The sequence below is a fragment of the Carcharhinus amblyrhynchos genome, chromosome 8 (assembly GCF_965287045.1).
Source record: "Carcharhinus amblyrhynchos chromosome 8, sCarAmb.v2.hapA, whole genome shotgun sequence".
In the NCBI taxonomy this organism is placed as follows: Eukaryota; Metazoa; Chordata; class Chondrichthyes; order Carcharhiniformes; family Carcharhinidae; genus Carcharhinus; species Carcharhinus amblyrhynchos.
Window position 1 is genome coordinate 24780185 of NC_137331.1, and position 14005 is coordinate 24794189.

Here is a 14005-nt window from a genome sequence, read left to right on the forward strand (position 1 = left end):
TCTAATGGGGATATTGCATCAGACAGAAAATATGCTGCTACTGCTGTAAAGATTAACAATGACAACAGTAAATCTGACAATTAGACAGGAGTTCCATGTTTAGTAATTTCTGCTAAATGTCTCCCTCAGCTGCACTTCATTCATTCATCCTCAATCATGTTCCAGAGCCACAGATTAATAGCAATAAAAACAGAAATTGTGGAAAAACTCAGCAGGCCTGGCAGCATTTGTGGAGAAAGAGACAGTCCTAAGGCTGCATGACTCTTCTTCAAAGCTGAATAGAGGAAGAAATATGATGGATAAGAGAATTGGAAAGGAATGTGGAGGAGGTGGGGCAGAATGGAAGGTCAGAGACAGATTAGAGCTAAGGAGAGATTGACAAAGATGTCATAGACACAAGACAAAGGGAGTGTTAATGGTGGTATTAAAGACTAACATAGCAAAGTGTGTTCAAAGGAGAACAAAGTTCAGTGCTCAGTAGAAGCACAAATGAAAAACACGTGACAAATGGACCTGTGGGGAGAGGAGGGATGGGGGTTGTTTTTGGACAGACCAAGAAAATAGAAAACACAAAAAGGAGGTCAAGATGGAGGGGAAAGTTCATAGTCTAAATTGTTGAACTGAATGTTGAGTCCAGGAGGTTGTAACTTACCTAATGGCCGATGAGGTGGTGCTCCTCAAGTTTGCGTTGGGCTTCACTGGAACATTACAACAGATCAATGATAGACATGTGGGCATTTGTGCAAGACGCAGAGTTGAAATGGCAAGTGACAGGAAGGTTGCAGTTGTGCTTGTGAATGAAGCAAAGGTGTTCCACAAAGCAGCCACATAGCCTTCATTTAGTCTTCCCAATGTAGAGGAAACTGAATTGGAAGCAGTGCATACTGTAGACCATCTGTCCCTTCGTTTCTGAGCCTTGGGTGAGCATCTAACCAGGACCGAAAGTTCCCTCAATTTGTTATATGGATCCCACATGAAATGTTAGCAGGCAGCCTTGATCCAGTTCCTACTGTGAGCGTGTGGACCCACGGTGTAAACGCTTTTCAAGTTTGGCAACCACACTTGAAGCAATCAGGGAGAAGGCTGATTTTAGAAATAAATGTTTTGCACTCATCCACAAAATGACGTTCTTCTGCAGTTAGCTTGAAAGCACATTGAGAGTGAAACTGGTACCACCGAGGAGCACACAATATTTCCTATAAATAGAAATATTGGTACTCAGAGTGCCCAAAAATACCTTCTTCTGTGACTCAGCCTCAAGTCCAGAGAGAATTAATGCTAACACGTCAGAGAAAGAACTACTATGATACAAAGAACAGTTGATGGAAAACAAAATAGGATAACAACAGCTAGGAATAGCATTGAAAAATACAAGCAGTGCCCTAGGACAAGGCTGACCATACAGCAAAAGAAACCTAATAAGATACGAGACAGGAATTTTTTTGCTTGTTCTGTACTAATGACAGTAGGGGATCAGCTCTGAGGAAATGCCTAAGCTAATTAACTTTTTACTGTGGTGGAAAACATCTAAGAACAGAGCAGCTATTTCATTATTAAACTTTAAGGTATATTTATTACTGTAACAAGTAGGCTTATGTTAATACTTCAATGGAATTACTGTGAAAATGAGGAGAGGCTGAATAAACTAGGCTTGTACTCGTTAGAGTTTAGAAGAATGAGGGGAGATCTCATTGAGACATATAAGATGATGAATGGGATGGATAGGATAGAGGTGGAGAGACTCTTCCCGCTCAGAAAGGACAGTAGGACTAGAGGGCACAGCCTCAAGATAAAGTGGGGCGGCAGTTTAGAACGGAGTTGAGGAAGAACTTCTTCACTCAAAGGGTGGTGAATCTCTGGAATTCTCTGCCCGTTGAAGTGGTGGAGGCTGCCTCGCTAAATATTTTTAAGACGCGGGTTGATAGGTTTTTGATAGGCGGGGGGATTAAGGGTTATGGGGAGAGGGCAGGAAAGTGGAACTGAGCCACAACAGATCAGCCATGATCTTATTGAATGGCGGGGCAGGCTCGAAGGGCTAGATGGCCTACTCCTGCTCCTATTTCTTATGTTCTTTCTTATGTTGTTAAAATCCCCGAGTTGCCATGCTCCGGCACCTGTCTGGATACACTGAGGGAGAATTTAGCATGGCCAATGCACTTAACTAATGTACACCCCTCGGGCTATGGGAGGAAACCGGAGTACCCGGAGGAAACTTACGCAGACGTCCGGAGAACATGCGGACTCCACACAGACAGTGACTTAGCCTGGAATTGAACCTGGGCCCTGGTGTTGTGGGGCAGCAGTGCCACCTTGACATCTCTGCAGCTGTCAGTCAAAAATGCTGACCAAGAGTGGAAGATTTAAGGTTCGGAGGATCCCAGGTATATGACTTTTTTAACAATGACTCATATCACAGAATTACACTGTCTCAAAGACAAAATAAGTTCTTCAGAGAAGCACAGCAGTCTGAATAAGAAGGTTTATTATTGTGTTCTGCATATGTTGCAGATTAAATGTTTCCACATAGGCAACATCATGCTGTGCCTATCTAATGGATACATTGCATCAGATAGAAAAGACGCTGCTACTGCTATAAAGATTAACAATGACAACAGTAAATCTGGTAATTAGACAAGAATTTCCACATTTAGTAATTTCTGCCAAATGTCTCCCTCAGCTGCACCTTCATTCATTTATTTTCAATCATATTCCAGAGCTGCAGATTAATAGTAATAAAAACAGAAAACGCAGGAAAAACTCATCAAGTTTGGCAGCGTCTGTGGGGAAAGAGACAGAGTTAATTGTTTTAATTCTGCATGACTCTTTTACAGATCTGAATAGGGGAATAAATATGATGGGTTATAGAATTGGAGATGAGCATGGAGGAGGTGGGGCAGAATGAAAGGTCAGGGATAGATTGGAGCTAAGGATAGGTTGACAAACATATCATAGACACAAGACGAAGTGAAGACTAAAGAAGTGCCAATAGAGGCATAAAAGTAACCGCAAAATGTGTTCATCAAAGAACAAAGCTTATTTATTTATTAGTGTCACAAGTAGGTTTATATTAACACTGCCATGAAGTTACTGTGAAAATTCCCTAATTGCCACACTCCAGGGCCTGTTTGGGTACACTGAGGGAGAACTTAGCATGGACAATACAGCTAACCAGCATGCTTTTCAGACTCTGGTTTGTGACGAAACCAGAGTACCCGAAAGAAACCCACATAGACATTGGAGAGAGGGTGCAGACTCAACACAGACAGTGACCCAAGCTGGGAACTGAACCTGGGTCTCTGGCGCTGTGAGGTAGCAGCTAACCACCTTGCCACCCCCAGTGCTCACTGGAAGCAAAATTGAAAAACAAGTGACAGATGGACCTGTGGGGGAGAGGAGGGATGGGAGTTGTTTTTTTGACAAAGCAAGAAAATAGAGAAAGGTAGAAGAGGTCAAGATAGAGGGGAAAGTTCACAGTTTAATTTGTTGAATTCAGTGTTCAGCCCAGAAGGCTGTAAAGTGCCTAATCAGCAGACAAGGCGCTGTTCCTGCAGTTTGTATTGGGCTTCACTGGAGTATTGCAGCAAGTCAAGGATGGACATGTGGGCATGAGTATAGGATGCTGAATTGAAATGGCAAGTGACAGGAAGGTTGGAGTCATGCTTGTGGCTGAAGTGAAGGTGTTCCACAAAGCAGCCACATAGTCTTCATTTAGTTTCCCCAGTGTAAAGGAGACCAAATTGAAAGCAGTGAATACTGTAGACCATCTGTCCCTTCATTTCTGAGACTTGGGTGAGCATCCAATTCGGACTGAAAGTTTCCTCAGCTCGTTATATCGAACCCGTATGAAACCTTTTTCTAGTTTGGCAACCACACTTGAATCAGACAGAAGGCTGTTTTTGGAAATAAACAGTTTGCACTCAACCACAAAATGCAGTTATCTTGAAAGTACATTGAGAGTAAAACTGGTACTGTTGAAGAGCACCCAATATTCCTATAAGTAGAAACACTGGTACTCAGAGTGCCCAAAAATATCTTCTTCTGTGACTCAAGTACAGAGAGAACTGAATTAAAGTTTATTTATTAGTGTTACAAGTAGGTTTAAATTAGCACTGCAGTAAAGTTACTGTGAGAATCCACTAGTCACTACACTCCAGCACCTGTTTGGGCACACTGAGGGAGAGTTTAGCATGGCTTATGCATCTAATCAGCATGCCCTTTGAACTGTGGAGGAAACCCAATATCGGCAATGTGCAAACTCCACACAGACGGTGACCTAAACCGGGAATCAAACCCACGTCCCAGGTGTTGTGAGGGAGCAGTGCTAACCGCTATGCCACCGTGCCGCTTCCTGAGGCTAGCACGTTAGAGGAAGAACCACTATGACACAAGGAATAGTTAATGGGAAAAAAAAGATAACAACAGCCAGGAATAGCATCAAAATATGCAAGCAGTGCCCAAGGACAAGGCTGACCCTGCATAGCAAAAGGAACTTCATAGAAAATGAGACAGGAATCTTTTGCTTGTTCTGTACTAACAACAGTGGAGGAACAGCTCTGAGGAAATGGCTAAGCCAACTAACTTTTAAATGTGATGGAAAACATGTAAAAGCGGACCAGTTTTTTCCAAGTAGGCTTACATTAACACTACAATGAAGTTATTGTGAAAATCCACTCGTCGCCACTCTCCAGTGCCTGTTTGAGCACACTGAAGGAGAACTGAGGCACGGCCAATGCACCTAATCAGCATGTCTTTCAGACTGTGGGAGAAAACCGGAGCACCCGGAGGAAAGGCACACTGACACAGGGAGAACGTGCAGATTCTGCACAGACAGTGATCCAATCCAGGAATCGATCCTGAGTCCCTGGCAGCAGTGACAACTATGCTGCAGGTAAAGGCTAAAGAAGTATGTGAAAAACAATCCACCCGTACATGTTCCCTGCCTGTGCTCACTGTTAAAGTCAGCCTTGTGTTTTTTTAAAAGGGTGGATGCAGAACATTAGAAGGAAATATGCACATTTTGTGTAGATTTAAATTTGCTGATAATAAATCAGCATGAATATGTCAAGAACTTAGATCTGTCCCCTCTGACTTGAGCACTGCATAGAAAAATATTTTACAAAAGTTTCCTGAGTTGCTTCCAGCAGCACCAGCTGTGAGCAATAATTACTGAAACTAATTGCAAAGAAAGATTACAGTGCTGATGCAAATTAACTAATCAAAATATAGGGGGAAAAAAAACTCTCTAAAAGCTCCAAAGATGGTGAATATTATAATTGTATGAAGCCATGTGAAGATTGTATTTTGTAATAACAATTCAGTACTTTAGCAGTAGGTGTCAAAGCACTGGTGCTCTAGTTTAAATTGTTTAGTGATATTGAAGAAGTCTTGCTTAAGGATTCAGTTGGAACTCGTAAAATGCTCCTTAAAGCAGTTGGCTAAAATTGATCCAAACTAATATCAAAGCGAATGTGGAGACAACAAGACAAAGTGAACATTGTTCTTTATGAACACAAACCAGATGCAACGATAACCGATTTGAAATGGAAAGCCTGTTTTCCATCTGCATAGACAGTTGTGCCTTTGCTAAGAAAGCTTTTGGTGAACTACTATATAAAAGGCTGGCTATCAAAACCGAAGCTCGTGGAATAGGAGGGTCACTGTTGGGGTGAGTTAAAAAGTTCACCTAAGGATAAAAAACAGTAAGTTGGCCTTGTTTTAAATACTGGGAGATGGTTGACAGTGGCAGTCCACAGTGCTAGAATCACTTAAGTAACATGGATGTTGGAATACACTGTAAAATTTTAAAATTTGCTGAAGATATCAAATGTGGAGGTGTAGCAAACTGTGAGGGTGATGCCAATTGACTTGAATCTATAGGCCATGGACAAGAAGTGGAAGTGCAGTCTGAGATGCATTTTGTCAGTATGGATAGCAAGAGGCAATGTGTACTTAATGGCACAGTTCTGAGGTGTACAGGGACAGAGGGAGCTTGGAGCTCATGTGCATAGACACAGTGCAGATGGAGGCCATTTGGCCCATTGAGTATGCACCAAATCTTCGACAAAGCACTTTTTCCAGGCCCATCCCACCCTACTCCATAACCCCAAGCATTTGCCGAACTAATCCCCATAACCTACGTACCTTAATCAAGGGGCAATTTAAGGAGCAATGGCCAATCGTAAATGGAAGTATTGTGAAGAAAAGCAGTGAATTAAAGCTGAAACTTCAATTAGATCTGGTTGGACCACAACCAAAATATGGCATCCAGCTCTAGTCCGCTAGGAAGTATGTGAGAGTCCTTGAGGACGGGCAGGGAACATTAACCAGTGATGAGAGATTTTAGCTACAAATTTAGATTAAGGAGAAGCTGGGGTTGTTATTGAAGCGAAGGAGGGTGAGAGGAAAATCAATAAAAGGTGTTGAAGATAATGACAGGTATACAAAGAAGATCTATTCTCATTAGTTGATGATACAATGATTCGGAGCACAGATTTAAAGTGTGAGGCAAGAAGTCCAGGGGGTTTGGGAAAGCACTTTATAACACAGTGAGTAGTGATGGCCAAGAACCCAACATCTATGCGTGTGTTGGAAGCAGAGGTGATTAATGACTTCAAGAGCAAATTGGATGGGTTCTTGAAGGAAATTAATCTGCAGGCTTATGTGGATAGAGTGAGTGAGTGTAACTGGCTGGTTTGTTCGATGGAAACCCGACGTGCTGTCAATGGGCCGAATGTCACCTTTCTGTTCCGTAATTATTCTGCGACTTTATGACCTATCAGAACTGACAACTGTGTTATCTTCCAGTCTTCAACACCGATCAAAGGTGCAGACTTGAAGTCACAGCATCTATGTTGCGTTGCAGATGCTGACTGACCCGCTGTATATTTCCTGCCTTCAAAATGAAACTTATTACAGTTATAATGTGTGCTCTGCCTTATCTTGTGCTGGAGCACAGGATGGAGAGCTGATTAAAATGTAAGGCACAATGTCCGTTTCTAATCTCTCCATGTATCCCTGCTCTAGCAGAAAACACAATGGGACATTCCTTAAGAACATCAGAGGATATATTTGATTAAACTGAGCCAATTTAACCAGCTCCAGCAATGCAAGCAGTAATATCTATTCTGTCAGGGCTGGCTGAGTTAACATGTAACTTTCTCACTCTGGAGCCTTGAGTTTCAACTCAACCAGAAGGTGGAATGTAAAGCTCCTTTTAGTGCTGGCCCTAAAAGTACTACACAAATTAAGTCTCCATTGAGTACCCGATTGTAACAGATCCACAATTGGAATGGCTGAAGGAAATTGAAAATGCTACCCACAACCAAGTATATTATCCTGAGCCTGTAGTTAAGGACTAATGTAAAACATGTGTGAAGGTAGCTTTATTTTGTATCAGCACATGCTAAAGATGACCTAAAGCTGGTTCCTTTCACACATGAATAGTTGGGTGTTGTTCCGTGCCCAAACATGGAGAAGGGATGGGAAGCGATGCATCAAATTGAAATCTACGGGCCTGAATTTACCTCAAGTTACAATGAAAACTTGGTAAAGTAGAGTGTGAGGTGAGTAGTGTGATCCACACCCGCCTCCGTACCAGCTCCTCCTTTACCAAGGCCCAAAAATGGCTGTGATCAGGACCGCGCCCGAAACAGGGATGACCGCCGTTTAAATGCATTTAAATTGAATGAATGGGATGCACATCCAACTTTACCAGCAATTCTCCCTTCGCCACCGCGTTCGTCAATCCCGAATTGGGGTGAAACAGACATGAAACATAAAAGTCCGACTTGGGCACTTCATCAGTGAGGGTTAGTCTTGAGGTTAGTGCGAAGCGTCCGATGGCTCTCTGCTGCTCACAGGTGTCCTTTTGTTGTTGCCACTTTCTGTGTCAGGTCGGTGGTGGCTCTGTGTTTGGGGGTAGGGGGCTTTGCTCAGCAGGGTCTCCGATATCCAATTTGCAGCATGGGCCTGAGTCTCAGCACTGACCTCGGGTCGTGTGGTGCTGCTCAGTCATAATGCACTCAGCTCAGTTCCAGCTGAAGGATGTGCACAAAGCCCTTGCAAATAGCACTGCTGCAGCCTCTCTACTTTGCAAGGAGCTGTGATTGTGGGGAGCATGTGGCTGGGGGATCTGGGGGGTCTGTGATTGTGGGGAGAATGTGGCTGGGGGAATTGGGGGGGCTGTGATTGTGGGGAGCATGTGGCTGGGGGAATTGGGGGGCTGTGATTGTGGGGAGCATGTGGCTGGGGGAATTGGGGGGGCTGTGATTGTGGGGAACATGTGGCTGGGGGAATTGGGGGGTCTGTGATTGTGGGGAACATGTGGCTGGGGGAATTGGGGGGGCTGTGATTGTGGGGAGAATGTGGCTGGGGGATCTGGGGGGTCTGTGATTGTGGGGAGAATGTGGCTGGGGGATCTGGGGGGTCTGTGATTGTGGGGAGAATGTGGCTGGGGGAATTGGGGGGTCTGTGATTGTGGGGAACATGTGGCTGGGGGAATTGGGGGGGCTGTGATTGTGGGGAGAATGTGGCTGGGGGATCTGGGGGGTCTGTGATTGTGGGGAGAATGTGGCTGGGGGAATTGGGGGGGCTGTGATTGTGGGGAGTACACGGCTGGGGGAATTGGGGGGCATGGACAGGAGGGTCCGGGGTTGGGTGTGAAGGGGATCACCCTGCCTGATATCTGTACGGTGGAGTGGGGAGGGTGGATCTCTCTGCCTGAGATCAATGGGGCGGGGGGGCAGAGTGGGGTCTGTTGCCACTCTGCTTGAGATCAATGGAGGGGGAAGGGGAGTCTGCTGCCACTCTGTCTGAGATCAGTGAGGGGAAGGGGGAGGGACACCAGATTATTCTGGGTAGCTGGTGGGTGAGGAAGTTAGAGGGTCAGTAATGTTGTGGGGGTGGAGAAATAACTGTGGGGGCCAGGGATAAACATTATCTGGCCCAGGAACAAGTGGTAGGGGAGTGTTATTCTATCATTTTTTTTCTGTGCGTGCACATTTGGAGGTGCCGATCGGAGCCGCAGTGTTTTGGACATATAAAGCCCCACCCACGGGCTTGTGCAGCACGATTCAGACTTGTTGATAATTTTGCAGACAGAGTGTGTATGGGGGTGCCTGAGAACAGGCCTAAATGTCGCATCTCCCAGATTCAAGTCCATTCGGCACTTAGAATCAAAATGGTAAATTAGGGCCCCACAAGTCCAAAGATGTGCAGATTAGGTGGATTGGCCATGCTAAAATGTCTCTTATTGTTAGGGGGATTAGCAGTGTGAATATATGGATTATGGGGGTAAAGTGGGATTGTTGCCGGTGCAGGCTCGAAGGGCTGAATGGTCTCCTTCAGTACTGTAGGGATTTGATGATTCTGAAACAAAAGTTCCATCCCCAATTTCACACAGCTCCCAATTCTATTGTCGATATTCAAAGGCCAGTAATCTTTGCTGGTGGCGCTCGTATTGAAGGGAGAGAGAAAAATCTAGAATACCAAATATGCTTACTTACATTCGCAACATCAAACTTGACATGATGTCAAATACTGCAACAATCCATCAATCCACTGTCTGCATCGCTTCTCAGTTCTGACGTAAATGAAACGTGGTGTGATTTTTTTTCTCGTCTTTAGTTTGTACACAGCAATGGTTCAACTCATTAAAATGTTTGTAGATGTTAATAAGTGGCTTATCTTTCAACCAATGAATCCTTGTACACTAAAATCAACTTCTCAAGGTTGTCTCATTTAAAAGCACTTCATGAATTCAGAGTATTTTTATGAATGCCGGATCGAATATTTGGAAGCTTTCAGTACTGCTCGGAGCATGGATATGCATTTCACAGTGTTGTTGCTTAAGATGTGCTAAATCTGTAGAGATGCTAGATTCAATCTGGGTGGAAATGACAGAGTAAATTAGGGTATTAGGAGGAGCTGTGAAAATGCCAGGCAGAAATAGCTTCATTATCACATAAGGTTTGCACTGGAGAGAATCTACACACAAGGCAGTGAGAAAAGGATTGAGAAAATAAAAGCTTCCAGTTGCTTTCTTTCTTCCTCTGTGAACAATCTGGATCAAGCCTTGAGAGAAATCGCTCCTACCACTTAATGTTAATTATATAAAAGCAACGTCTTAAGGGGTCCTCTTCGTGTAATCTATATCAATAATGCACTAAAGTAACATATTTCCAGCTACCCAATCCTCTTGGAAAGTTCCAGCTCATCAACATCCCACAGGGGACATCTGCAGACAGCAGATGGACAAAGCAGATGTGTTCCATTATCACCTTCCCAACACTGGATTCTGGGAAAAAAGAATTACTTCAATTTATTCTGTCATAAGCAGAGTGTCAGCACTTCTCTTAGATAAAGAAAACTTGGATAACTTTCTTCTATTTTTATAATGGTATGGTTGTTAATGGTCCATTTTATCATTTTAAGAGGCACACTGGTTTCATTGGTTTGGACAGTAAATCAACCTTTGAATGTATTCATCTGAATGAAATGGCAATTTTTCACGTGATTTGGATTGTTCCACTTCTTAAAATTCAGTCATTAGCAAAGAATTCTCCACTGTGTGCGATAGGAGGCGGCAGGCCCTCATATGTTAATACGTATGGCAAAGGAACAATTTTTTAATTAGCGTTTGTTCTGCCTACCAAGCTGAGACATGCCAGTGCTGAGAAAATTACCATATTCTTATCGCAGTCAGCTAAAATCTGCAAGAACCACCTCCACAACGTTGTCTGTCTTTGCCTTTTTTCTCATAGTCACCAGCTGTAAAGCGTGCATCCTCTCCGCCATTAATGTTGTAGAAGACAATATCAGTGGGAATTTGAGCCTCACCACCCTTGTGGAGATGGAACTCCACCTTCACACTGAGGACATCCTCCATCATGTTGTGTGACACAATCGACCTGCTAAAAGGGGTGGACTGAGAACAGATTAGCTGCTCAAAGCCAAGGGGACCATGAGGCATGTAGGACAGCATCAGCAGCAGAATTTTATTCCGCCACTCCATATCCTTCGCTCTACCACTATCATCAAGCCACAGGATCAAACCAGTTCAAGGAAGAGTGTAGCAGACTGTACCGGGGGAAACGTTGTGTAGCTAAAATGGAAGTGCCAACCTACAACATAGTGAGATGATACTGTGCCTTTGAGAAATGTATTTGTGCCATGTTTCTTGTGCAGGATTTTTTTTTAGCAGTCTTTCCTATATACCTAGTGCCTTTTTATTTACAATCGGCAGCCCATGTCAATATTGCAGCAGCATAATTGATCCTAATTGCTCAAGTGTTTGTTTTAATGTAGACTAATGCAATTCTGTTAATTGAGTGTTTTCCCCTGGGGTTTTTCATCATGGGAATTGATTAGGTTGATTGATAGAAAAAAATCATGTGACTGGATGGGACTAGGCTTACACAAGCAGCTTTTGCTGGGAATTATTTTGAGATAAATAGATGTTCCCAAAATCTGCCCTTCTTCTTGCCAAGTTGTTCCTATATACCTAAAACGCTAGCATCTACCTGACAAAGTGAAAGACTGTCCAGTTATGCCCTGCCCACAAAAAGCAAGATAAATAAACTCTGACCAATTACTGCCCATTTGTGATCTCAGTCATCAGTAAGATGATAGAAGATGTTGATGATAGTGTGATTGCGCAGCACGTACTCAGCGATAACCTACTCACCGATGTTCAGTTTGGGACCAGATCTCATTATGGCCTTGATCCAAACATGGTCAAAAAAAAGTTGAATTCAACAGGTGAGATGAGAATAACTGCCCTTGACATCAGGGCAGCATTTGATCGAGTATGGTGTCAAGCCATAGCAAAATTGAAATCAGTGTGAATCATGTGGAAAACTTTCCACTGGTTGGAGTCAAACCTCGTACAAAGAAAAATGATTATGAATGCTGGAGGCCAATCATCTGAGGTCCAAGCATCTTCAGTTGCTTCATCAATGATCTCTTCATCAAAAGTTCAGAAGTGGGATAATTGCATAAAGTTCAGTTCCATTTGTAACTCCTCACTACAGTGAAGCAGTCTTGAACTCAAAACGTCGCGAGCAAAGCCAGGTTTAGACTGATAAGTAGAAAATTGTAATTATGCCACTCAAGTGTCAAGCAATAGTCATCTCTAACAACCTCCCCAGTAGAATTACATAACTGAATAGTACAGCACCAGCATCCTGAGGGATCATCTTTAACCAGAAAGCTAAGTGGGTCAGCCACAGAAGAACAGGTCAGAGAATGGGTAGTCTTTGGTGACTGAGTGACTCACTTTCTGACTCCTTTTTCATCCTCTACAATCCACAATTCAGGACTGTAATGGTATACTCTCCACTTACCTGGATGAATGCAGTTTAAACAACATGCAACAAGTTTAACACCATTCAGGCCAAACGATCTATTTAAATGGCACCCATCCATCACCTCAAACATTAACCTCTTCCACCATCTGCATAGTATGGCGTAAGATGAACTGCAACAACTCGTCAACGTCTTCTAAACCTAATCTCTTCTACGAGCAGGATAAGGCCATCAGTACATGGAAATAACACCACCTCTGTGCTGTATACCATCTTGAATTGTCACTCCTTCACTGTTGTTGTGCCAAAGTTCTGGAATTCCATCACCAACAGTATTGTGGCTGCACCTTTACCACATGCATTGTAATAGTTCACAAAGATGGTTTACCACCATCCTTTCAAGTGCAATTAGGGATGAGCAATAGCTAAGCTCATCAGCAATGTCCATATCCCATGAATGGATGAAAAACAAATAACCCCCCGGCTCAATTTCACTAATACTCTCCTTGTTTAGCAATCAGTTTCTCATCATTTATAAATCCCAGCTTTTCCAGAAATCTGCAGTCTTTTACAAAGTCTTGATCCTCCATTGCACCTGACAACTCATTGTCTTCACTGGAAAGAATTCACTATCCTCGCTATCGTTTACAAATATGTCCATGGCTTTGCTCAAGCCTACTTCTGCCACCTTGGTTGGCTGTGCAGGTCAATGCATGCCCGCTGATGATCTGAATGTGCCCTTTTTTCCATTCCTTCCTCACTTTGTTCCTCCACAACTGGCAAAGGCTTCAATGGGCCAGACTTCACTGTGGAAGGATGTGAATTAACTCCTATTTGCATGTTTTCTCAATCCCTCTCTCCCTCAATAGCGTCCACAAAACCTACTTTTTTTGACCTAACCTTTGTTTAGTGCTTACAGTTCTTCCCCTATCACTGTTCAGCATCATTATGGGAACAATTGGGAATATTTAGAACATTTACAGGGGTGGGGATCGCATTTGCCTCCATGGACATATCTGCAGACACCTTGCCTATCACCACTTCTCTGGGATTTCCCACCCACTGATGTCCACAATGTCTTTGTCTGCTGAATGCAATGGTGGCTGGGGCAAAGTCCAGGTCCCTGGATGATTTGTCTATTTTTGCCCTGTTTCGCACTTTTACCCAGGCCCATTGTTTGGAAAATGGTGTTATCCCTTGGAAAGGTCCCATTGATGTGATCCATGGAGGGAGATTCCCCCCACCGCGCCCCCACCACCATTAATTAGCCCCAAACTTTTGCTTGTTGAAGGCTTTTATCTTGACCGATGTCTTAGTGGCATCTTTGTTGCTAGGTTTTGGCCATTTCAGCCTCTTAAAGATCATAGGATCATTTTTCTGGAACAGCAGTGGCATCCAAACATCAAGTATTCACACTTTTAAACTGAGAAGCTCCATCTCAATCACAGAAATACTGTCACATGCCTGTCATGCATAGGGAATGAACCTTGACCCAGGAAAAGCTAGTCAGGTTTGGGGGTCAGATGTGGAAGGTCAGGTGCAAAACCCATGCCACTGAAACTCTACCCAATGAATCAAAATGTTTGTGCATTCAGTGTTGCAAGTTCTTAAACATATCTATAATACTGGCATAAGGAAAATTTTCCATTGTAAGCTTCCCTCAGGAGAAAAACATCAACTTTGCCAGTGTGACATTGTCTTTA